Consider the following 24,847-nt stretch of genomic DNA (forward strand, 5'->3'; position numbering starts at 1 on the left):
CTTATGCTTTTGTTAGCATATGCGATCATTCACCCTTCTTTTGAGGCTCTACACTAAATGTAGAGCTGTTTAATTATAGGAAATAGCACGCTATCGTGTGCATGGCGAGCCGTGATCCATGCATGATAGTAGCACTTAATGTAGGCATTCATGAATCCGGCCCTATATCTTTTGAATGAGTGCCTGTGTGTTGATGAAGAGCTGAGTGATGTAACACCCAGTGCCACACAGAAAATGATCCAGCATCAACAAGACTTTAAATGTTTATGAAATATTTTTAGAAAGTCAGCTGGCAATCTTAAATAATGGCAGAGATATTCCCAAGTTAAGAGGTGACAGCCAAGTATTCATTAGTAGTTGCAATGTTATGCAAGTCCAGACATTTCTTTTCCTATAGACAAATAGTGGTTTATCATGACTGGTCAAGAGTGAATTAAAAAAAATCCAGAAAATAAAGACTCACGTACTCTGTATGAACTGAGTTGTGTGACTGCTACATAGGGTCTGTAAATCTTTATTTTGTTCTTTATGAGAATTTGAGCTCTTTTCTGGAAGAAAACATTCCCAAAAGTTCTGTTTGTCAGTATATTTCAAGACTGACTTTTAAATAGAAATGCTTCTGTGGGCTGGAAGGTTGCTCATCCATTAAGGACACTCCATTTATGAATTTATTCTGGTCTGCATTTTTTATTACGCCTGCAAAAAATGCAACGCATCTGCACAGTATGGTCAATGTAAACAATGCATATTCCATTATAGCTGTTGGCAGTACCAATTAATCTGCATTTCTGAATCACATTTACTGAATTGTTATGATCTTTGCCACCTCAATCCATCATCACAATCACATAAACATCAGATGTATGCTGGATATTAGGAAGAACAGGGGTATAAGTGGGCTTTCTCCCTTTGTAAAACCAAACATTTGCTCAAAGCAGAGTAGCTGATAAGTTTGCACAAATGCACTGTTTTTTTTCCTAGAGCTAGATCTCTTTCATATTATTACTATTTCAGAAAACCTACTGTAGCAATATTTTGTATCCTTCTTGTCAAGCCGAACTTTTCACACCACATCCAGTGTAGTACAAGTTGGAGTGGAAGGGACCACTAATGTTTCTATCTCTCTAGTTGATCAATGCTCAGAATACTGAGATTGCTGGCATCCTGTTATGGTGACTAGACTTGGAGAAGAATGAGAAGGTGAGTGCTGCACTGTCCTCAATTTATTCTTCTTCTCAAACTGTGTACAATCAAGTTGGTATATATTTACGTATGTGTGTGTGTATATATATATATATATATATATATATATATATATATATATATATATATAGAATTTTGAAGAATGTTCTGAATTTGTGTCATATTTTTGTCCTGTACTCCCCCTCCTTTTTGTAAAACACTACAGATTACCGTCTGTCGATAATGCCAGACATCAGAGTTTCATACTCCTTAGTGTTCAGAAAATGTATTTTGAAGAAAACCTGTTGTGCTCTTATCTTTTTACATGAATTAGAGTAATATTTAAATTTGTCACTGATTTTGGTCCTTGTTCATGATCAAAGAATTTGGGGTTGTGCTCCCAGCCACCCCAACAACTGAAGGAGAAAAAAATGCATTATAGGACATTACTGTATTCCCACCTATACCTGTCAACTCTATAGACCTTTGCAGAATGTCCCTAATTTTTGGACATGTTTTAACCCTTTCACCTCTTTTTCAAATCAACAAGGATTACATTCAATCAGTAATGTCAAATATTAGAGTTTCATAACTCTTATGTATGCTTTACATGTTTAGGAGTAAAAAAAAGCATCTTAAGATCTTTACACTGAAGACCAAAAACAAAAAAGCCACACACTGAGCACTTCAGAGCATCAAATGAAGTATTGGCAGTTAGGCATTCATAAAAGGCTACTAGTACTGCATTCTGCACCATTGGCTCCTGCAGATCACACCCCCTGACAACTTTCACCCAGAGCAGATGCCTCACTTGCCCAACCCTAATTATGACTCTACCTCTGGCATAGTTCAGTCATGAAGAAAATCACTCATAGTTATTTCAAAATTTCAAGTAAGTAACATCATTTCTGTAAGACATTGACAATCTAAAACTGCAGTAAACAAAAATACATACGTGACTGTCTTGGCAACCTGCCAGCACATTGCAAACTAACAAATTGATGTATAGTCTCTTTTCTAACTCTTTTATATCAAGGTCCATCATTTAAAGTTCCTCAAATGAGCATAAATGTCAGCAGTTTCAATTTTATCTCTCTGAACATATCTATATAATTTAAACTGCCTCTTTATGTGATATCTATTATAAAGAACAGTCATTCTGATGTTCCTACTGCTAGTTGACTGCAACATCTTACTGGAATCTGTAGGTCAACATACTGTTAAGTAAATGGAATTCTTTATTAGGCAAGCAGGCACATTTTTCCCTAATGGCAGCTTTATCCTCTGTCTCATTTTGGCAGTTGTGTGTACTTATCAGTCCACAAAATGTATTCTGAAGTTGCTAGGAGGTATAATTAACTCATACAGTTGAAATGGCTGACTGCTCATTTTGGTGTTTCCCTTTCTGCTGGGAGAGGTCTTATGCTAGTTTGATGTCTATAATATGTACTTTGAATGTAAGTTTGTTAGTATCAGTGGCTCAGCTGGTAAAGCACTCAACCTTGCTGTAGGAAGATCAGAAGACTATGAACTTGATTCTAACATAAGGTGCTAAAATTCATTATCAAGTACTGACAATGCAATGTAACATAAGAGGTTGCCGAATTCCAGAGCATTTTGTCCTTTGGATGAAATGTTCATAGGTTCATAGGCTCATAGGCAGGTACTAGGTTATTGGCCCTAGGCCCTATATAAGCCTAGCCAAATGGTACCCTTGCTTTCGCCACCCAAGAAAATTATTTTCCTGTGCCCCTGTCAAGCAGAACCACAAAAGTGGTCCCCAGGATGAATTTCCTATCTCCCATCCAATCATCAAGATTTTTCTTGAAGAGTGCTAATGAGGAGCTTTGTTTGATATAGATGGGTAGTTTGTTCCAGAGTATGGGAAGTCTCTGGGACAGAATCTATCCCTTCAGCATGTTCTATTTATTGTGGTGACAAGGTTTAGGTCCCTAAAGCATGTAGCTTGGAAAGATTGGGATTTCTTTAAGTGGAGCATGTCCAACAGCTTTGGGTTTGATATAGCTTTGTATGTTAGGTAGAGATCACCTCTGAGTAGGTGATATGTGACAGAGTAAAGCTGGAGTTTTTTGAGACAGTCTGCATAGGGCATCTGTTTGAGGCCAGTAATCCACTTTGTGAGGTATTTCTGCAGCCTTTCCAATTGTTGTAGATGTCTTGCGAAATACATACCAAAAGGGGCAGAGTACTCTATAATGGATCTAATGAGTGATGAGTAGAGGGGAACAATGACTTCTTTTTTTCTGGATGAGAAACCTTTTGTGATGAGGTGTGCCACGTAGAAGGATTTCCTGACTACTGTGGCAATGTGATTATCAAAGGAGAGACTACAATCCACCTGTGTCCCAAGGTCTCTTATCACACTTTCAGTGTTAAGTAGACTACCGCCTATGTGGTAGTTCATGGGTACTGAGTTTTTACCAAAAGGGATGACAATACACTTTTTGTCATTGAGCTAGAGGCCATGGCTTTGATACCAAGCAGCTGTCTCAGTGAAGCCCTTTTGTAGGATGTCCACATCATTAGGAGTTTTGATTATGGCTCCTAGTTTGCAGTGATCTGCGAACTTTGTTAGCCAAAGACCTTCTATGTTAGCCTGTACTTCAGAGAAGTAGATACCAAACAGGAGAAGACCCAGGACTGAACCCTGTGGTACTCCACTTGTCACTGGTCTGATGTTGGATTTAGAGTCTGGTACTTTCATAGAGTGGGTTCTGTCAGTAAGCCAGCTGGCAACCCATCTTGTGACATAGGGATTTATACCTAGTTTGGTGAGTTTATCTATAATTCCAGAGTGGGGGATTGTGTCAAAAGCCTTGACAAGATCTAGATAGGATGTGTGAACCATCTTACCCTCATCTACGGCTTTGGTGACCGCTTCAAAGAAGTCTATTAAGTTTAGGAGACATGATCTGCCTTTTACAAACAACAAGGATTTTATGAGGGCTCTCAGCTTCTTACTGAGGTTGACCAGGGAGTTCTTCTAATCATGGGATTTTACTCTTTTTTGCAACAGTTTCTTTCTATTGTTGTAGAGTTTGTTTATGGCAGGGGACCACCAGATTGGCTTCCTTTTTTTGGAGGATAGCATCTTGGTTTTGTTAGGGATTGTACGATCTATGCACTTGTGTAAGTGCTTATAAAGTGCATTTGTATAGGATTCAGCAGTCGTGCCTCTATTGGCCATCAGCATGGGAGTCATGAAGTTTGAAACTTCTCTCTTAAAAAGCATGAAGTTGGGTTTGGAGAAATTTTTTATGGTGGTTTCCCTAATGGGGGGTGGGGGTGGGATGTAGATGTCTAGGGTGATTAGCTTGTTGTCGGATCTGACCAACAAGGAATTGACCACTGGTATGGAACATCGGTTGCCTATGTTGGTAATGACCAGGTCTAGGATATTGCTGCCCCTGGTGGGGGTGTGGAAAAGTTTATCCAAGGTGATGGAATTCATGAATTCCAGAAACCGTTGAGCACAAGAACTGGTACATGAGTAGTTTTCCCAGTTAATGGTAGGGTAGTTGAAATTGCCCATTATTAGGGTGTTAGGTTGTACCCTAATATTTCCCAGTGTATCAAGAAATGAGGAGTGGGAATCCTGGGGCATGGTGAGGGATCTGTAGCAAGCTACAATTTGGATTGCAGTCTTTCCCAGAGTTAGTTGCACTTGGATAATCACGGACGCATTATGCAGAGCAACTAGCCTGGAGGCATGGATATCCTTAATGAATGTGAACACACCTCTGCCTTTAGTGTTTAGGTCCAAGTTAGGTGGCCGAAAGTTGTGGTATGAATTATAGCCTGGTAATGCAGGGGTGCTCTCTGGAGCCTTGAACCAGGTGTCTGTTACTGCACAGATGTCGATGTTCTCCATTTTAAGGAGTGCCTTGAGTGAATGCATTTTGAGGTTTAGACTTCTAGCATTGAGTAACATTACCCTCAGATTGTGCTTGCTTGTACCTGTTACGGTGGTGAATTTGTCATTTGAACCTTGCCTAAAAAAGGCACTATAGGGGTGGCAAGAGCCTTAGCCAGTATCCAGAATCCCAAGGGCAACAGGTGCAGGCCATCTCTGGCAAAGCATCGTGGTATGTCGATCATGTCATCCCAGGCAGACAGATACTGGATCCCCTTAGAATGACACCAGAAGCTTAGCCAATTGTTGAAGTCAATCATTTTGTTCTTGTACTGTGGTATCATTCTAGGTGATGGCAGGATGCTACTCAGGGCTAGGGTCATACCTGCTTGGGCTACAAGATCAGACAGCTCCTCCATGTCTCTTTTCATGTAGTCTAGGGAGATACATCTCATGTCATTCACACCAACATGGACAATGACAGAATCATATTTGTACTTGTTGTGGAGTAACCTGAGTGTGTGCATTATGTGGTGGATCTTGGCACCTGACAGGCAGCTGACAGTAACTTTCTCCTTGTATAGCCTGGTGAGTGGAACATCAGTGTGCCTGACTATAGAGTCACCTATGACTAAAGTTTTGGGTACGTTGTTATGCCTTATGGGCTGTGGTTGAGTGGCACACTGAGTTTGTGGGCTATGTGTCATTGGGGTTGTGTTGGGGGGGTGGAGGTTGCTTGCATTTCTGCTTTGGAGGTCCCTGTTGCTTGGGTAGATTTTTATTGAGAGCCTCCACGAACGTAGGTGTGTGTTTTGTGTTTCTATGTGTGTGTTTTGATAGTGTAGATTTTGAGGGACTATGTGATGAGTGTGGTATGGTGCAAGTGTTTACCTTCTCCTCGACTGTCTAGTCCAGTCTTGGGTGAAGAGAGCTTTGCTTCCAGTTTGGCTATTTAAGTGCATCTCTCACAGGTTGGAGTGTTAGGTGGTAGGAGGGGAGGCTTGTCTGTGTACATGAGGCAATTGCTGCATTGCCCCAAGATGCCCAGATTCATCAGGTAGACAGGAGAAAATCATGCCTGGATAGGTGCTTATTTATTAAGTACTAAAAACTGTTTTTGTCTTGACAAGTGAGGAAAGTTGAGGTCCCATTTCTCTGAAACAATCCTATGATACTTATTGAAAAAAGTAGGAGATCTTTGACACTTTGTCACAATCAAATATCATTTGCTATAAAATCACAAACTTTTATGTATACAGTTTTATAATACAAGCATAATTGTGGTCTCTTTTGTAAATCCTACTAAGGAACCTCAAATGGCAAAACTCTAAACATCAAAAATGCTGAAAGCTAATGCCCAAAACACAAAAGGGTGAAAAAGTTATTGCAAATCAAATATATTTTACAGAGACTGAGCCCCACCATAAATATATATATATATATATATATATATATATATATATATATATACACACACACACACACACACACACACACACACACACACACACACACACACACACACACACACATACACACACACACACACCAATGTCACAGTTGTGCTAGACTGTTGGACGAAACTTAGAAATCACATCAGAAGTGATTTTCTGTGGTGCCTTGTTTGTCTATCAATCGTCTGTTACTAAATTTCACTTCAGACCCATGTAGGTAAACCATTTTTTAACCTCTCCATCTTTTTTGTCACAGTGGATACTTTATTTTTTCAATGCATAATCATCTCCTCATTTCACATAATATATGTGTAAAGAAGGAAATTATACCAGGATGTATCACTTCTAATCCTTTGTATTATAGTAATTATAACAACACTGCTCTTTGTATTGAATTCAACCAAGATTCCCAAGAAAATGCCCCAAAAATGAAATAACCAAAGGGTGACTGTATTCAACAAATATACTTTTTTCATAAATGATACTTCAAATGTGCTGCACACATTTACTATTTCTCCATCTTTTTCCTATCTAAGACGCCAACCTTTCATTATGTAACCCTGCACACCAAATTCAGTTTGTATAATCTCTATTCCTTACTTTTATGTTTCCTCTCCTTATTATGTCCCCATAACCTTTAATCATTTCTTTATTTAACTATAAACCTGGCATTCTCGGCTTCTGCTCCTGCTGCTGTTGCATCACAATAAATAAAAATCTTACTCCTAGTTGTTAAAATAATATCATCTGCAAAAGAAGAGAAACTGGGAAAGTGACTCCGCCTTCAGTCTCACATGTTCCTCCCCTTTTCTTTTATCTGAGCCTTGATTATCTTCAGTGATAAAACAAATTACAACCCACTTAAATAATACCTCTATTTAAGCCATGCTCGATCTCTATTTCTTCCCCCAAAATGCCCCTTAATTAATGGAACTACTGTGGTATGGGCTTTGGTTATGGGCTTTGTTTCTGTGAAATGGAGAACAGCAACAGTTATTCCACTACACAAAGGTGGCCTAGCAACAGACCCAGGAAATTACAGAACCATAAGCCTGACCCGCACCATCTGTAAGGCCATGGAACGTATCATTATGGACCTCATAAATAATGACATAGGTGACCTCCAAACCCTGGATCCTACCCAATTCAGCTTTGTGAAGGCAGATCTTGCCTGTTAAATCTGGGGAATTTATTTGAAAATGTGGTCAAGGCCATTGATAAGGGCAAATTTGTGCACACAGCATACTTCAACCTGGCAGAGGCTTTCGACACAATCCCACGTTTAGGCATTACCAATAAACTTAGTAAACTGAATGTAAACCTCTTTGTTGTAAGATGACTTGCCAAATGGGTCACAAACCAGACACATACTATCAAAGTGGGTGACTCCACATCAACCAGCAGACCTGTTACCATTAGAGTGCCACAGGAGTGAGTGCTGGGTCCCCTACTGTTTGGTATATACTTCTCAGATGTTCAGGTCTAAACTAAAGAGTTGTGGTTGACTAAGTTTGCAGATGACTGCAAATTAAGTGCAACCATTGACTCCCCAAATTATGTCACTATACTCCAGGAGGGTCTCATGCAGACCAATGACCAGTGTATTAGTCACAATCTCAAACTGAATGAAAAGAAATGCATCATCATTCCCTTCAGCACAAACAATGTCCCCTCACACTAACAAATCAACAATAACCTAACAACCCATGAAGTGGTAAGGGACCTGTTATCACAGTTTGACAGCATCCTTAACTTCTACCACCACATGTCTACTGTAGTAAAGAAAGCTTTCTTTGTAGCACACTTGATTAGTAAAGGCACCACCTTGAGAGCAAAAGAAGTTATCACCCCCCTATATGCGACCCTTATCCAGCCTATAAATGAGTATAATTCCCATTTGGCCTGTACCATATTACGCACCTGCAACAATTAGAGAGACCTCAGAGGTTTCTAACAAAGTTGATCAAGGGGCTCCAGCATGTGCCTTACAAAGTCTGACTAAAGTCCCTGTCACTATACTCTATATCCTATAGACTTCTTAGGGGATACATGCCTGGCCTACAGAGCAAACCAAGACCCAAATGTAATGAACTTGCTGCCTGCATATCTGTAAATCAAATGGGACTAGGGTTACTCATTCCATGCCTGTGACTTAAATAGGACATGCTGGAGGGACAGAGTTGTCTCCCAGTGACTGCTGTGTCTTTGGAATAGGCTATCAATTCATGTGAAGCAGAGCACCTCTATGACACTGTTCAAGAGGAACCTGCACAACTGGATGGGGAACCATAAATTCTTACCAGGGATAGAACCCACAGCCCTCCTGGACATTGGCAGTCATCACTAAATGCAGTCCTGGGTATTGATTAGCATTTCTATGGTATTACATTGGGATGAAATGGCTAGGCTTAAAATGACCTCCGGGTCAATAGCCTAGTAATCTCCTATGATTCTATGATCCAATGTTTTCTCAAACATTATAAATACATTTATAATTATAAACTTCTCTCCAAATGCCTACCTCTGAAAAGTATCCCATAATCGTTCAAGGGATATGCAGTTGAAAGCTTTCTTTGTATCACATTGTAAACATTTCTATTTGTGTCCATTTACTGTGTCATCCAGTGCTTCTCCTATTATGATCAGCAGTTGTGTAGTATCTAATCCTTGTAAACCATATATGTCCTTCTTTAAAACTTTCTTGATCACCTTTGAAAACTTTAGCTGTAAAATCGTCAACAAAATCCAATAACTCAGTGTCTCGTGTTGTAGATACAGTTTCTCATATTTCCATACAAATTTTATCACTTGTCTCATATCTACTTCCCATAATCCATCATTATAACAGATGCTCAACACTTTAAGGAATGCTGATCCTGTCATATGCAAACATCTTATAATGCTAATAACTTACTACTTCCATCCCAGCTGCTGAATCTCTTTTTATACTCACACTTCTAAATCTGGGTTCAAATAGTGGCATATTCCTTTCCATGAAATACTTTTCCTTATTTTCTGAAGTCTGATGCTTCCAATGACTTATTTCACCACTGCCATCTGTTGGTTTTCCAAACACCCTCTGAATCTAAGTATTTACTCTCTTTTTACATATATTCATTGGCTTATATTTAAACTACTATCTCTTTTTTTTTTAATGTTCATCCCTAACAATTGGCTGGTTTCTTCTCTGCCCCTTTTACTTAAAATTTCTATCTCAAGAAAAAAAAAACTCAGCTTTCTACATTTCTTCCCATGATTTCTGTCCACATGTCCTTCCTCTTCTGAAGATAAAATCACCTCATATCATTTAATGTATACAATCACTTATCGTCCTCCTTTATTTCATTTATTTATTTATTTTACATTTGTTGACCGGGCTAGTCTAAATGGATATATGTCTATTTTCAGTAGAGGCCTGGTGAGAAAAGCTTCAAGCATGAACAGTGACAAAGTTTACAATATATAAAAAGACACGTAAAATCACAGTACAGAGGCAACATTGGTCAAAAGAAAAATTATACTAAACACAATAGTAAGTTTGAGCAAGACCCAATTAGGAGAGAAAACCCTTTTATTTTATCCTCATACTATGAAGGAAAGTGTAGTGACTAGAATTAGAGGCATAGGTTAGAGGAGTAGAGAAAGGGGTGAGAGCAGGAAGGGGAAAGAGATATCAGTCTGGGTTCGCATATGGACAAAGCCTGTGAGGTTTTAAGATGTTCTTTAAGATGTTTTTTAAATAGAGAAGGAGAAGCAAGGGTTATTTCAGAAGGAAGCTGATTCCAGTTTTTACATGCTGTGTTCAAGAAAAGTGAGTCACCAGCTTTGTTCTTAGATTTAATAGAGGAAACTAGGAGCTTATTAGCAGAGCGTAGTGTAGCCAGATTTTTGTATGGTGTAATCATATTAGTGAGGATAGGGGTGTTGTTGGGGTGGTATAGGATCTTTTGGGTGATAAGTAATTGTTGACAAAGTATATGGTTCTGTAATTCTAGCCATCCCAGTTGTTTGAGGTTGAGGCAGTGGTGAGTTTTAAAGGGGGAGCAAGTGATGAATCTAGCTATGCTATTATAACAGGTGGAAAGTTTGGAAAGGTTGTTTTTAGATAGGTTAGTATATATAGCATAGGCATAGAAAAGGGAAGAAATAAGGTGGGTCTGGGCAATAGTTTTTCTGGCAGAAGGGGTAAGGAAGGGTTTAATTCTATAGAGGGTACCAAGTTTTTTATTAACAGACTTTATAGTGGAGTTAATGTGGTCATCGTAGTTGAGGCGATTATCAATTGTTACACCTAGTAGGTGGGTTGTAGTATCTGGGGTTATGTTGGTAGCATTGTTAGAGGTTATCAAGAAGAATGGATGCAGTGATTTATGAGCTGGAGTAAAAAGCAGTAATTTTGTGTTTTGGGGATTTAGGAGGAGGCAGTGTTGCATAAACCAATTTTCAACATTATGGACAACAGTTTGGGTGAGGGACTGGAGAGAGGCTATGTTCTTAGCTGTAAAGATTACAGTTGAGTCATCTGCATATTGAATGTAGGTGGCTTGTGGAATGTTTATGTGTAGATCGTTAATAAATAAGGAAGAAAGAAGGGGACCTAAGACAGAGCCTTGGGTACTACAATATTTACTGGAAGTAATGTAGACAGATTGTTATCCTAAAGTACTGCTTGCTGTCTGTTTTCCAGATAAGACCTAAACCATTGTAATGCTTGTGGATCGAGTGAATTGGCTTTTAGTTTGTCTAGAAGTAAGTTATGGTTAACCATATCAAATGCTTTTGACAGGTCAATAAATAGCGCAGAGGAAAAAGTTATTGTTACGATTTTTGTTTATAGAGTCAGTGAAGGATAGCAGAGCAGTTGTTGTGCTATGAAATGCCCTGAAGCCATGCTGGCAGTTTACCAGTAGATTATTTTGTAGAACGTGGTTAAGTAGTTGTTTGTGAATACATTTTTCCATTATCTTAGCTATTGAGGAGAGTAAGGCAATAGGCCGAAAGTTAGAAAGCTCAATAGATTATCCACCTTTATGTAGAGGGATGATGTGGGATACTTTCCATATTGTAGGGTTTTTGCCTTCTGAGATAGTTATATTAATAAGGATAGAGATGGGATAGTATATGGCTTTTGCGGCAATTTGTAGGTATTTAGCTGGGAGACGGTCAGCAGAAGGGGTGCAAGGTTTCAATTTGTGAAGGAGTTTACAGATGAGAGATGTAGGTACAGGTTGTATTTGAAAGGTAGGCGATGAAGTCTTAGAGGTATTTAGTGGGGAAGCAGTAAAATGAGGTAAAGAATTGGCTAGGGTTAGAATGGCTTCTGTAAAGTAGTTATTAAAGGCATCAGGAATCTGGTTGGAGTTATTTTGGTTGAATCCTGCATGGGGCAGGAGTAGTAGAGTGGCCTGGCTGAAGAAGTTTGTTTATCCCTGACCAAAATTTTTGTGGAGTTTTTTGACTGGTTTGTTGGAGGTGAAGGTAGAAGTCTTTTTTTTTTGTCTCTAGGAATATCTTTCTTGGTGGCATTTCTTAACTGTTTAAAGTGGAGGTGATCTGCTGGACATTTGTTGGCTCTCCATTTAGCCCAGATTTTATTTCTGAGGAGCACCTTTTGCCTAGTTTGTTTTGTGAGCCATGGGGCAGATTTGGTTCTTATTCTAGAAGAGCGATAAGGTGCATGATAATCTAGGATTTGAAGAAATTTGGTGTTAAAGTAGGTCACTGCTTCATCAAGTTCAAGATGAGTCATTGGTGACCAGTCACATGCTTGTAGTTCGTTTAGGAAGCTGTCTGGATTAAATAATTTTTTAGAGCGGGAGGTTTTGAAATTATTAGTAGTTGGGATATGGACTTTTTGTCTAATAATGTAGGTAAGCATATGGTTGCTGATATCATCAGGAAGGGTTCCTGGTGTATAAGTTTTAGGGTAGCTATTTATAAGGATCCAGTAAAGCATGGTTTTCTTACTGCTAGGTTTGTGGATTCTAGTAGGAGTGGTTATTATTTGTGAGAATCCGAAGAGATATATGTGATTAGTAGGGTTAGGGGAACTGCAGGTGGACCAGTCAATGTTAAAGTCACCCAGTACATTGGTCTCCTGGGGTAGTTGGGTAGAGAGGTAACTAAGTAAATTTTCAAGAGTATTGGTATTGTTAACAGGGGGGAGATACATGCAAATTAGATAGATAGATTTGGAGTTGTTGATTTGGAGTTTGGCAGTCTGGGTTTCAGACTTTGTATCTAATGATGGGAGCACATTAAAGGGGGAAATTTGGAGATTAGATTTATAGAGAATGGCTATACCTTCACCTTTTTTGGTTTTACGGTCACATCTAAGGATATTATAGACAGGAGGGGTAATTTCCTGGTCCAGAGTAGATGGTTTTAGCCAAGTCTCCTTAAGGCAGAGAATATCAAATGAGTGCACTTCTAGGAGTGCATGCAGGTGGGAAATTTTATTGTTTATACTTCGAATGTTAAGGTGAGCTATCAGGAGGGAATTAGGTGGTTTAGTTAATGTAGAGATCACAGGCAATGTTAAATTGTCTATGTAATTGGTATAGTCAGTATTGGGGCCAGTGTTTGGATGACTATCACTGTCTAGGAGTGGGTGTTGCTGGGGATATTGTAGAAATTTAAGGATTTTGTAGAAATTATTAAAATTCTTTTTGGTAGTGAAGTAAGTAACATGGGCTGCTCTGTGATATTTTGGTACCCACGGTGGTGGTGCTGCGGTAGCATTGTCGCCTCAGAGTAAGATGCTGTCCGGTTCGATTCTCAGCTAGAGCATCTTTTGTGTGGAGACATGCGTGAATGGGCATACCTTCGTTGAAGGTTGTGCGTCAGAGCTGGTAACTCGGCACGCAAAAATCAACTACCAATCATTAGTGGACCGCAGTTCCGCTGTGGTGACTCCTAACTGGGAAAAGCCGAAAGAAACAACAACTGTGGCTAAGGGAGCAGATGAAAGAAGATGGTAAAGTTTGCTGGAAGTGATGATTTTGTTCAGGAAGATAAATATTTTCTTAGAAGGTTAGTGAGTAAGGTACTGTAAGAGAGGCTATTGTGGTAGTTAAAAGTAGTATGTTTGTGAAAATAGTTTTGTGTGTTGGGGCCATTGTAATAAGTAGAAATGAGGTAGGAGTAATTTGTGTGAGAAGGTGAAGCAGAAAAAAGGAGAGAGTGCTGAAAGAGATTGAGCAGGGTTAAATTCTGCAAATAGGAAATTAGTGGAGGTTGTATAGGAGTTGATTTGGGAAGTAGTCAGTGCAGTAAATGGTGAGGAAAGGTGAGTGAGTAGCCCAAAGAGAGTTAATTATTACTAATGGGGAATGATAGAGGTAGGGGAGTGGCTTAGTGATGAGGAGGATAGTAATAGGATGAGGAAAAAGGGGGGAGTGGTTAGTGAAGTATAAGTTTAGGACCACTGGGGATGGGTGGGAATTGGGGGTAGGGTATGGGGAGCAGAGTGAGCCCACAGGGCGAACGGAGTGGGTTAGAACAGGTAAAAGAAGAAATTCCAGAGACAATCAGTGAGAAGCAGACTCTTGATGTGCCCTTGGAAGTTCCAGGAGAGTAGGGTATGATAGCTCAGCTGTATAATTGTTAAGGGATAGTAGAGAGGAAATAGGAGGACAGTAGATATGTAGCAAGGGACAACCTTAGGAGCAGTCTAGTACAGCAAGGTAAGTGAAAGGTAGTCTGGAATCCAATACAGGGGAGTAGGGAAAATAGATGACCACACAGGCCGAGATTAGGGTGCCACCTAGTGGCCAATAGGTATAATACAGCAATGCCCTGTGGTATAGAGATAGCAAGAACAGATGACTCAAGTAATAGATCCTAAGGAGGGTAGAGTAGTTACCTGTCAGGTTGGGAGGGGTTTGGCTGCTGGGTACCTGCCTCAGTGGCGTGATTACATACACTAGAGAAAAATGCAGTTTAACAGTAATTCTAGGGTAAAAATGTACTTCCTTATTTCCTTTGGTAACAAGGAATTTAAAATAGGACAGTAGGTTTCTTTAGGATGCAGATGAGCTAGCTGAGTCTAAGAGTAAGGGGTCCTTATTGAGCAGGCAGGAAAGGATTCCCAAGTCTCTATGCAGGAATGGAGGCTGAAAGCTACATGGGTTAGAGAGAGAATAAAGAACAATGTCATTGGTAAGACAGCAAGTAATGCCAGGTTCACTCATTAGCAACTTTGTTGAGACACAGTTGTTACATTGGGAAATAGCATATAGAGCACATACACATTCCAAGTTAGCTAACAGGTTTCAACAGAAAAGCTTCTACAGGCTGGCTAGTTGTTATACTAAACATGCTTTGCATAAAAAGGAGAAGAACACAAAACCCAGTGTATTGACCTAGAACCATCTGCATTAACAGCAATTCATACTTCTATAAGCACTTTCTACATTCCCTGTTTACCGTGATATACTTACATTTCCAGCCATATCAACTCTAATTCCAAGATTACAACACAGACTTAAATGTAAGTGCTCTCTTCAAATGTGTACTACTTGTTACTTAAAATATCCCTTCTTGAGCAACTTACCTATATATATATATATATATATATTTATATATATATATATATATATATATATATATATATATATATAGGCATGTGTGTGTGTGTGTGTGTGTGTGTGTGTGTGTGTGTGTGTGTGTGTGTGTGTCTGTGTGTGTGTGTGTGTGTGTGTGTGTGTGTGTGTGTGTGTGTGTGTGTGTGTGAACTAGGGCCACATATAATAAAATTGTTACATTTGCTTCAAATCTACCTAATAATACCCATAACTTTATTGCCCTACAAAAAGCACAATGGCTAGAATAGCAATGCACTTTGGCACTTAGCCAGCTTCAAACAACACACAACATATTATACAATTCAAATAGAGGTTTGGCAAATTCAAACCTACTCTGTAGTTATATTCCTACCAGACTACTTGGATCACAACATTTACGTCAAAGTATCAATGCCAAAATCTAATAATAAGTTTGGTGATTCCCTAATTATTTCCATGTAGCTCACTTTTGGAAATCTTTACCTCCCAGCCTAAGAGCAAAATCAAACCTAAAACTGTTTCGGTGAAAATTAAAAATATAATGATCCTCAGAATGAATTTGTTAGTATACTCTCAGCACTAAGTCAAATCCTCAACACAGCTTTACTATATCTCAAACTATAATCCCTGGTCCCATTTCTCACACTATCCTCTATCATTTCTCTTTCTTACCCCAATTAATACTGTATAAAGATCTATCCAAGCAGTAGTACAACACTGTTTCATTGAGACTATTTTTGCATGCACAGTTACTCCGTGACATGATATATATTCACTTCAGAATGTTGAATTTCCAAAACTTTGAATTTCATATGGTCGAGACCATATGACTGAAGTTTTGAAATCTTGAAAGTCTGAAATGAATCTAAAAAAATACAAAAAAAAGTTTCTCAATGTGTTTGCAGGGGGGCAAGCCCCTATGCACCCCCACACCCCTGCTACCTAAATATACCAACTCTGAGATCACACTACAGTGAGGAAAAGGGAAATCTCCAATTCAGCACTGTATGCAGATCTCCATTCATATGTGTACTAGGCTAATGGCCCTGGGGCCTTTACAAGCCTAGCCCATAGGATTACCCTGGCATCATGCCACCCGACCATAGTTCCCAGTGCCCCAGTCAAGTAAAACCACTGGAGTGATCCCTGGGGTGAAATTTCTATTTCCCATCAAATCATCAAGATTTCTCTTGAAGAGGCCCAGTGAGGTGGTCTGCTTGACATGTATGGGAAGTCTATTCCATAGCATGGGTAGTCTCTGGGTTATGAACCTGTCCCTCCAGCATGTTCTGTTGATTGTGGTAATGAGGTTGAGGCCTCTGGAGCATGTGATGCGGAGGGATTGGGATTTCTTTAGCTGTAGCATTTCTAACAGAGCTGGGTCAGATATGGGTTTGTAAGTCAAGCAGAGATCGCCTCTAAGTAGGCGATATGAGACAGAGAATAGTTGGAGTTTTTTTAGTCTGTCCATATTGGGCAAATGTTTAAGACCTACGATGCTCTTTGTGAGGGACTTTTGTGGCCTCTCCAGTTGTTGCAGGTATTTAGTGAGGTACATGCCAAATGGGATATTGTGCTCAATGATTGGTCTAATGAGAGAAGAGTAGAGGGAGACAAGGACCTCTTTCTTCCTGGATGCAAAATCCTTAGTAATGAGATGTGCCACATAGAAGGACTTTCTGACAACAGTGGCAATGTGATGGTCAAAAGAGAGGTTGCTGTCAACCTGTGTTCCCAAATCTCTTATAACACCTTCTATGTTCAGTGGACTACCATCGATGTGGTATTTCATAGGAACCATGTTTTTTCCCAAAGGGGATGAAAACACATTTTTTGGCATTGAGCTTAAGGCCATGGATCTGACACCAGTCGTTGGTCTCAGTGAGGCCTTTCTGTAGGATGTCAACATCACTTGAAGAGTTAGTAATATATCCCAACTTGCAATCATCTGTGAACTTTGTCAGCCAAAGTCCCTTTGTGTTGGCCTGGGCTTCAGAGAAGTAGATAGCAAACAGGAGAGGACCCCAAGGACCAAACCCTGTGGGACTCCACTCATGACTGGTTGACAGTCTGACTTGGAGTCAGCTACTTTCACACTGTGGGTTCTATCTATGAGCCAGTTTGCAACCCACCTAGTGATATAGGGGTTGATGCCTAGCTTAGTGAGTTTTTCTATGATTCCTGAGTGGGGAATGGTATCAAAGGCCTTGGACAGATCAAGGTAGGCTGTATGAACCACCTTGCCTTCATTCACAGCTCTGGTGACTGACTCATAGAAGTCGACCAAGTTGAGCAGGCATGATCTATCCTTCACAAAACCAAACTGCATAGGATCCAGAGTTTTGAGATTCCTATATCCTTGTTTATTAGGTCCATGATGATGCATTCCATAGCTTTGCATATCAGACTCGTCAGGTTAATGGGGAGATAGTTCCCAGGGTCTGTAGTTGCTCCTCCTTTGTGGAGAGGGATGACTGTAGGAGTGTGCCATTTGGTAAGGACAAAGCCTGAAGTGAGGCTGTGATTGAACAGGGCACACAGGTGAGGTGCCAGTTCACTCTGTAGTTCATGTAGAACACAGCCAGGGATATTGTCAGGTCCAATAGAAGCTGTATTCTTGGCCTTGGACAGGGCTGTTTTACCCTGTGCAGCAGTAATACTGGGTGTCTGGCAATCAAATGATATAGCGTTTGTTCCTTGAGGGGTAAAGTTGGCACTGAATCTGTCGGCCAGTATATTGGCAATATCTGTTGGCATGGTATAGGAGGTACCATTGTGCAGTAGCTCAGAGCAAATCTGGGTATTGCCGTGGATATTCTTTACATAACTATAGAAGGCCTAGTGGTTTTCTTTACTATCTTCTGCAATTCTGTTTTCATAGCTAGCTTTAGAGGATTTGATGAGGGATCTTAACTTTTTGTTGAGGCTGATAAGGGAGTTTTTCCAGTCTTGGGACTTCACCTTATTCCACATCAGTTTCCTACTTCTGTTGTAGAGTTTGTTTATTGCAGGGGACCACCAGATTCGCTTTCTTTTTTTGAAGAAGAGTTTCTTGGTTCTGTTGGGTATGGTGAGGTCCATGCATTTGTGTGCGTGTTCGTACAGTGCATTGGTGTATGAATCATGCAACTGATCTCCATTTGCATGGGTGCTGTGAATTTAGTCACCTCTGTTTTTTAGGAGCCGAAAGTTAGCTTTGGAGAAGTTTTTCATGGTGGTTACCTTTGCGGGGGGGGGGGGGATGTGGATTTCCAAGGTGATTAGTTTTTGGTTGGATCTAACCAGGGAGGAGTTGACTACTGGTGTAGAGCAACAGTCGCCCATGTTAGTAATGACCAGGTCAAGTATGTTGCTACCTCTAGGGGGATAAGAACAAGCTGGTCCAGGACATTGGAATTAATGAATTCCAGGAAATGTTTGCCAGTGTACTGGTACATGAGTAGTTTTTCCAGTTAATGGAGGGGTAGTTGAAGTTGCCCAGTATGAGAGTGTTAGGTTGGATGCTAATATTCTCCCGGGGGCTTAAGAATGTGGAGTGTGAGTCTTGGGACACGGGTGGGGACATATAGCAGGCTATGACCTGAATTGCTGTCTTACCCAATGTTAGGTGCACCTAAATTATCTCAGATGAGTTATGTTGAGCTACTAGTCTGCAGGTGTGCGCATCCTTTATGAATATGGAAAGACCACCACCTTTGGAGCTTCAGTCCAAGTTCTGGGGCCGAAAGTTGTGGAATGAGTTATAGCCTGGTAGTGCAGGGGTGCTTTCTACTGCCTTGAACCAGGTCTCTGTTACGGCACAAATGTCGATGTTCTCTATTTTAAGGAGTCGTTCGAGTGAGTGCATTGTGAGATTTAGACTTCTAGCCTTGAGCAAAATTCCCTTTAGAATTTCGAGATTTCAAAACTTCGATCATATGGTCTCAGCCAATGAAATTCGAAGTTTTGGAAATTCGACATTCTGAAGGGAACCCATATATATATATATATATATATATATATATATATATATATATATATATATATATATGTGTGTGTGTGTGTGTGTGTGTGTGTGTGTGTGTGTGTGTATGTAGGTGTATATATATATATATATATATATATATATATATATATATATATATATATATATATATATATATCCTATATAATGCTGTCCTTCTTATTCTATATATATTATTTATCTTATGTCCATTGTAACACTTTTTTCATGAATGCCTACATACTTTGTGAAACAATGTAAATACACTATGCCATATTCATTGTAATACCTCACTGAACATTTTAATATGGGGTATATTGAACTATTCTACAATCACTTTACCCTGTATTTATGAGGTATGTGTTGTAGAGATTTTCTCCCTTAGCTCTGCTGAAAGGGTGCTATTTGGCTCTACTAGACTAGTCCAGTTAACAAGTGCTAAATAAATAAACAAGTAATTAAATTATTTTTAACTTTTCCAAACTCTCCTCATCACAGCTCATGATCAGAAAAACAATATATTACTTCTTTATCATTTTCTCTTAGAAAATGCCTCTGGCATTGCTATTCTCCTACCTCTAGCTGTACCATCTCTCCACTAACCTACCTGTATACCACTTTTTATCCATCTTAGTCCATGAAAGGTTTATCTCTCAAGCTTCTTTTATCTACTCCACTTGCCCTTCCACCTCTCTCCTGCTAAAATACTCCTCTTTCCTCTTTTCTCTATCATTGGGAGCTTTACTCTCATTGACAATTTACCTTACTGATTGTTTTTTTTTTTGTTGTTGTTTTCATCTTGCAGTACTGTACTAGTGGTCTGGGCCGGCCCACCCCATTCATCCTTGCTTTGCTCAGGCTCACTCTGTTCCCATACATACCCCAATTCTCACCCACCCCCAGATCAATTACATTTATAGTTAACCATATCCCCACCCCCAATACACCCACCAATCAATACAGGCTACAATCAGAAAACCCAGCTCACGTTATTCAGCATATCTAATTAACTATCTTAGTAGAGTTTGTTTATTGCAGGAGACCACCAGATTGCCTTTTTTTTGTAGAAGAGCATCTTGGTTCTATTGGGTATGGGGAGATCCATACAGTGCATTGGTGTATAATTCGTCAGTCGTGCAGCTATTCTCCATTTGCATGGGTGCCATGAAATTAGCCACCACTGTTTTTAGGAGCCCAAAGTTAGCTTTGGAGAAGTTTTTTAAAGTGGTTACCTTTGCAGGGCGGAGGGGTGGGAGGGATGTGGATTTCCGGGTCTATATTATATCATTGAACTCTTAAAAAAGCGAACGATGAATAATCGGCCTCATGTAAGCGAAAGCTTACAATCTCAAAAGCTCAGAACAGCGATCTTTTTCCAAGGGGGAAAAAAAAAAGAAAAAAAAATTTAAATAATACATAAAGGCTTTGCCCCCACACCCCTCCTACTTAAATATATCAACTCCGAGATTGCACAACAGTGCTGGAAATGGCAAGTAATGGAAGCGGACAAGAAAATTCTTTCCCTGGGAAAGAATTCACTTAAAAGCTGCTTCGCTATTTTGCCTTTTCTTTGTTTTAAGTTCAACCAAGACACATTCGATAGAATGCATCTTCGGTCATCTAATATGAACCCAGATTTCCAAGGTGATTAGTTTGTAGTCGGATCTAACCAGGGAGTAGTTGACTATTGGTGTAGAGCAATGATCGCCCTTGTTAGTAATGACCAGATCAAGGATGTTGCTACCTCTAGTGGTGGTAGGAATGAGCTGGTCCAGGGCATTGGAATTAATGAATTTCAGGAAACATTGGGCAAGTGTATTGGTACATGAGTAGTTTTCCCAGTTAATGGAGGGGTAGTTGAAGTTGCCGACTATGAGAGTGTTAGATTGGACCCTAATATTCTCCAGGGTGTTTAGGAATGTGGAGTGTGAGTCTTGGGACATGGTTGGGGACCTATAGCAGGCTACAACCTGAATTGCTGTCTTACCCAGTGTTAGTGGCACCTGAAGTATCTTAGATGTGTTATATTGGGCTACCAGTCTGGAGCTGTGCGCAACCTTTATAAATATGAAAACACCACTGCCTTTGCAAATTCGGTCCAAGTTCTGGGACTGAAAGGTGTGGAATCAGTAATAGCCTGGTAGTGCAGTGGTGCTTTCTGCTGCCTTGAACCAGGTCTCTGTTACAGCACAAATGTCTATCTTCTCCATTTTATGGAGTGCTTTGAGTGAGTACATTTTGAGATTTAGACTTCTAGCATTGAGCAGCATGACCCTTAGATTGCATTTGTTTCTATCTGTTATGGTGATAATTTGGTCTTTGGTACACCTCCTAAAAAAGGCACTTTAGGGGTGGCAAGAGCCTTGGCCAGTATCTGGAAGCCCAGGGATGATAGATGCAGGCCATCTCTGGCAAAGCATCGAAGTTTGTCAATCATGTCATCCCAGGCAGACAGATACTGGATCCCCTTAGAATGACATCAGAAACTTAGCCAATTGTTGAAATCAATCATTTTCTGCTTGTACTGTGGTATCATTTTGGGTGATGGTAGGATGCTGCTCAGGACTAAGGTCATAACCACATGGGCTACATAATCCTAGAGCTCCTCCATATTTCTTTTCATGTAGTCCAGGGAGGTATGTCTCAGGTCATTCACACCCACATGTACAATGAAAGAGTAATATTTGTACCTGTTGTTGAGGGACCTGAGTGCATGTGTTATGTGGCAGATCCTGATGCCTGACTGACAGCTGACTGTTACTTTCTCCTTATTCATCCTAGTGAGTGGGACATCAGTGTGCCTCACTATTGAGTCACCTATGACTAGTGTGTTGGGCATGCTGTTTTGCCTTAGGGGCTTTGATTGAGTGGCACATTGTTTAGGAAAGTTATGTGTCTCAAGATTTGTGTTGTGGTGGTCAAGTGCATTTCTGCCTTGGAGGTCTCTGCTGTTTGGGTAGATTTTTATTGAGATCCTCCGCAAAGGTGGGTGTGTGGTTTGTGTTTTTATGTGAAGGCAGTGCTGGTGTGTTTTCTGGAGGGCTATGTGTTCCATGTGGTGTGGTGCAAGTGTTGACCTTCTCCTCTTGACCAGCTATTCCAGTCTTGGCTGGAGAGTCCGTGGCTTCCAATTTGGATATATAAGTGCATCTCTCTCAAGTCTGAGTGTTGGGAGGTAAGAGGAGAGGGTTGTCAGTGTTCATGAGGCAATTGCTACATTGCCTCAGGATGCCCAAGTTCACCAGGTGAATAAGAGAATGCACAGGGAACTGACCTTTAGGCATGCCTGGAAGGGTAGGCATTTATAATAAGTACTAGAGCTTTTTCCTTGTAGAACATTTAGTGCTGGTAGCACTTTTGTGTGCTACAATAATTGCTATAAGAAGTCTGGTAAAGTGCTCAACTAATAAGTTTGTAAAAGTGCAGGAGAGGAGAGAACTTGCAGATCTAAGGGAAAAATTGAAGAGCAGACTTTGACACCGCTCAGAAGCTTACAAACAATCCTGGATACAGCAAATCTGTATCTGAACTAGACTAGTTACAAGAAAGGCAGGAAACAACTGCAAATGTGGGCTTTTAAACCAGAAAGTTGAAAGAGATGGAAAAATTGCCTAAACAGCCAATTTCTGGGCCACAAACCACTCTTCTTGGGGTAGATAGGCTACTTAGTGCTTACCACTCCCACTGAGAAGCTAGAAGGCGTCCCTCCAACACAGAAAGGCTTGGGGGGCTCAGAAGCTTACATACTGTCCTGGATACAGCAAATCTGTAATTGGACTAGACTAGTAACAGGAAAGGTGGGAAAAGTGCCAACACAGACTTTTAAACCCAAAAGTTGAAAGAGATGTAAAAACTGCCCAAACAGCCAATAAACTACAATTTCTGGTCCAGAATCCACTCCTCTTGTGTAGATAGGCTACCTAGTACTTACCACTCCCACTGACAAGCTAAAAGGCTTCCCTCTAGCACAGAAAGGCGTGGGGGGCTTAGAAGCTTACAAACAGTCCTGAATACAGCAAATCTGTATCTGGACTAGACTAGTTACAGGAAAGACAGGAAACAAGCACAAACACAAGCTTTTAAACCAGAAAGTTGAAAGAGATGGAAAAAACTGCCTGAACAGTCAATAAACTACAAATTTTGGGCCAGAAACCACTCCTCTTGTGGTAGATAGGCTACTTAGTGCTTACCACTCCCACTGATAAGCTAGAAGGCTTCCCTCCAACACAGAAAGGCTTGTGGGGATCAGAAGCTTACCAGTAGTCCTGGATACAGCAAATCTCTGTATGGGCTAGACTAGTTACAGAAAAGGCAGGAAACAAGCTTAGATTTTTTTTTCAGAAAGCAGCTAAAACAGCACTGAAAACAATTCAAATGCACTGCAAGCTGGCATACTTGAGTGTGTAGTAGTATTAAAGCAAATACAGTTTAAATAAATGCAATGTATTCAAAATGTATTCTGAACTGAATTCAATTGTTTAATTCAACTCTGAACAGATAAAAAGTGCTAAAAATATACTTAGCTAAGAAACACAGTCAGAACACTAGGAGATTTTTTTAAGTAAAGTGCAAAGGGAGAAAGGAGGAGCAGAAGATAATTCAAGGTTAAGAACTTAAGTGGGTTGGCCTTCTCAAATGTTCTCTCTGTATTAGGTAGAGTGAACATTAGACTGGGAAGAGTGTCAAAGATCAAATTTACAGTAGGAGCGGACAACTGTAAAGCCACCAACTATAACACCACATGAATAAGGTGGGTGGGAGGGACAAAACCAGTTTCAGCACAGATCAGAAAACAGAAAACAATACCAGCAATATATAAATAATTCAGTCAAGCAAAAATTAAGACAGTGCAGAACTCTGAAAAGTTAAAATGCTAAAAAATATACTTATCAGCGCTATATTTCCAGATTGTTTTGAGAAACACTCTTCAGTCAGAACTTAATGAGATTCTAACAATGCTATGCAGGAATTTACAACCTGGGACTATTTTTAAATCAGTAAGCCTTGAAACAATCAGATAACACAAAAGCTGTTAGACCGGTTTTACCAACTTTAAGAACACCACAGGAATGTGGGGTGGGGGGACCAGTTTCAAAGCAGATCATAAAACAGAAAACAATGCCAGCAAATATATAAATAATTCAGTCAAGCAAACATTAAGACAGTGCAGAACTCTGAAAAGTTAAAGTGCCAAAAATATACTTATCAGCGCTATGTTTCCAGATTGTTTGAGAAGCACTCTTCAGTCAGAACACAAGGAGATTCTAACAGTGGCATGCCTCAGAGAAACCTTTCTAACAAGCTGTTCTGCAATGTCAGTATTCATAAGCATTATATCCAGGACTGATTCACTACACAAGTGAATTAATTACTTAATGTTTTTAGCCTGGAAATCCAACTTGTTTACTATGTTATTGAAAGTAACATGTAGATCAGAATGTCATTAATTTAATGCATTCTTATCAGCTGATTGCCATACAGAATTGCCAGGGTGTTGCATCATTTCCTGTCCTCCCCAGTACATTGTTAGCAGTTCTTCACATCTCTGTGGGCACTATCCCAGTGTCTGGCAATGATCCTGCTGCTACTCTTTTACATACCTCTCAGCTGTACAGATTTTCACAGAATGTCCAGATTTTAGACTCATTTTTTTGGTCTGTTCCTCCTAAGATTTGTGATTTTCTGGCAAATCACTGAGGATTGAACTCACTAAATAACGACACACATTTGAGTGTCAGACTTTATTTCCTTCTGAAAATGCATAGTAACACAACTACTGTTGTTCTAGCAG

Source organism: Protopterus annectens, chromosome 1.part0 (assembly GCF_019279795.1).
Source record: "Protopterus annectens isolate FY-2018-M chromosome 1.part0, PAN1.0, whole genome shotgun sequence".
Lineage (NCBI taxonomy): Eukaryota > Metazoa > Chordata > Ceratodontiformes > Protopteridae > Protopterus > Protopterus annectens.